We start from the raw sequence: 2,444 nt of genomic DNA on the forward strand, positions 1-2,444 counted from the left end.
GATGCAGACTCAGACTGTCGAGCCAAACTTTGTTGAAATCAATACAAATTTATTTTAAATTCTAGAGGAGATCGTCAGCCTGATATCGTTGGACAACAGCTCCTTCCAATTAAATGACAAAACAGCCTAATTAAGTCCAAATTAAATGACGTGGCTTTGCTGAAGCACAGACATTGGCTCTATAAATCACCTTTCTTGTCGGAAACAAAGAGTAAAAAGTATTTTAGAGGTTTTATGTTTTTGATTTGCATTAATTGTACAAAGATTTGAATAAAATGAAATATTGCTTCCATCAGCAGAAACAATGCTACCCTGATTAACCCCTCAGCTACATTACACAAACTGCATATCTTCTTTATACACTTTAAGATGGTTTGGTACAGCTGACCGATAATGGTGCACCAAACAGAAGACGTCCACTGATTGATGATAAATGCAGGTTGGTAGATGTCTAGATCACAAACTGAGCATGCATGTCACTAGTGAACTAGAGAATAACTTGACTCACAGCTCTGCTAACTGATTCACAGCAGGAATATCTTGTAGGCGGGACGTTTTTCTTCTCTGCAGCAGAACCAAGTCAGCACAATTTTAAATAAACTTCCAAAAAAGAGGCCAATAACTGCACAGTCCTTTGTCTCAGTGTGTGACAGCGTTGTCTTCAGTGCCATTTTCAGTGTGTTTCAGCATCACAGAGAAGCTTTACACTGACCAGTTTCTCTAGATGATGTGTAATTAATGTTTTTGTTACTGCTGAGGATACTTGTTGTAAAACTCTGTTGGATGTGATGTCCTCATGTTGCAGGTCCGCCTGTGGTGTTCATAAACCCTCAGGTTTCTGCTCCAGCTCATTTCTGTGACTGAGTCCACACTGCACTCTGAGGGATTAAAATCATTAAGACAATTTATATCAAACATCCACCATCAGGCCAATCATCTTCTCCATTTGCTCGTGCCCTCCATCCCTCTCTGCGTCCACATCTAACCTAATTGGGGCTGTAGCTGTGGGCTGCAAATCGTTAAGGCTCGGATGCTTCTGACTGCAGCGAAATCAGAGCTTCACTAACATAAGATGGACTGACATGCCAGAGGGAAAAAATAAAATAAAAGAAATTAATTAAAAAAGAGAGGGTAGTAGCTGATGGGGAGGGTTGTGTGGAACAAATCAGGTTCAACTGGGTGGAAGGTCAGCGAACTGTTAGTCAGCAATCTCCAAACAGGCTTCATGTTACAGCTGGGGGGAGGGACGGGGTGAACAGGGTGGTGGTGGTGGTGTCACACGTGAAATGAATGAATGAACTAAGATCTGGAAGCCTCTCATTAAAATTAAAGCACTCATTAAAGCTAATTGCCAATTTAAAGAATCTGGAGAATCTATCCAGCTTGCTGGCTGCTTCCGATCTCTCCACCTGTGAGTCACAGCAGGAGGAGGACACCCCACGCTCCTTCTCCTGGCATCACCGGGCCAGAACAACGCCACTTTCTTATTCTGCAAAAGAAAACCCACGTTAAGCTTGTTTTTTTGAATCATGGTGTAAAAATGTCTTTGATTTACCCGTAGGTCTCTTCAGGTTTTAATAGAATAACGATTCTGTGTTTTCAGCTCTTACCAGTTTGACAATCCCTTGTTTTTAAATGGTTCTGATGGTTTTTGGTACCTATAAACTCTAAACCAGCTAAAATGCTAAAAGACAAAAACATTATGAATGAGGAGCACAATTTAAGAAAGTGTTTGTTTTTTTTTTAGCTTTTGAAATTTAAAAATAAATAAATAAATAAATAAATAAATCAAACATATCCAGAACAATTTACATTTTTTTCTCCAAATAAGTTTTTGCTTTTCACTTAAACTTCGCTTTTTTCTCTTTTCTGCATGATTATCATGAAGACTGTGATGTTTTGGATCTCACAGAGACGTCAAAGTCACCATCAGAAGTGTTGCGTTCTAAAGAATCCATTGTGATCGGCCCAGTACTGAAGCTCTTCTGTGATTATTTCATCGTTGTTTGGAGCTGAAGTGGCTCCTATAGATTCTGTGTCACAGTGATGTGGACCGTGAAGAAGTCATGTGGGGAGGCAGAGAAAGTGTGAACACAAACACAAAAAAAAATGACCTCAGCATTTGTACCACGTAGCAGCCAGGTGCTGATCATCAGATTCACTGATTAATTGATAATTAGTGAGTGTGAGCTCCTTCAAAAGCAGAGGTTTTATCAGTTTGCTGGTCTGGAGCATCAAGGTGTGCGTTAACACAGGAAGAGGAAAGACATCAGCGATGATCTTGAGGATATATGATGGGTTAAAAGGCCAATTCGAAACAATCTGAAGTCTCATCTTTCTGCAGTGACAGAGATTACTGACAAGTGGAAAACATTCCTGATAGCTGCTAGTCTTCCTGAGTGGATATCCAGCCACTCTGAGCAATGCTCAAAGAAACCAAAAAA

At 40.1% G+C, this 2,444-nt stretch overlaps 1 long non-coding RNA gene across 1 annotated transcript; it reads right to left on the reverse strand.

Annotated features, from left to right (window-relative positions):
• Positions 1-243: 243 nt before the first annotated feature.
• LOC143413661 (uncharacterized) lies at positions 244-2,060 on the reverse strand. The gene is made up of 3 exons (XR_013094278.1): positions 1,813-2,060; positions 1,611-1,684; positions 244-1,489 (listed from the first exon to the last, which is right to left on the reverse strand). It is a non-coding gene; the product is annotated as an uncharacterized LOC143413661 (long non-coding RNA).
• Between the last annotated feature and the right edge of the window lie 384 nt (positions 2,061-2,444).

Source organism: Maylandia zebra, linkage group LG2 (genome assembly GCF_041146795.1).
Source record: "Maylandia zebra isolate NMK-2024a linkage group LG2, Mzebra_GT3a, whole genome shotgun sequence".
Classification (NCBI taxonomy): Eukaryota; Metazoa; Chordata; class Actinopteri; order Cichliformes; family Cichlidae; genus Maylandia; species Maylandia zebra.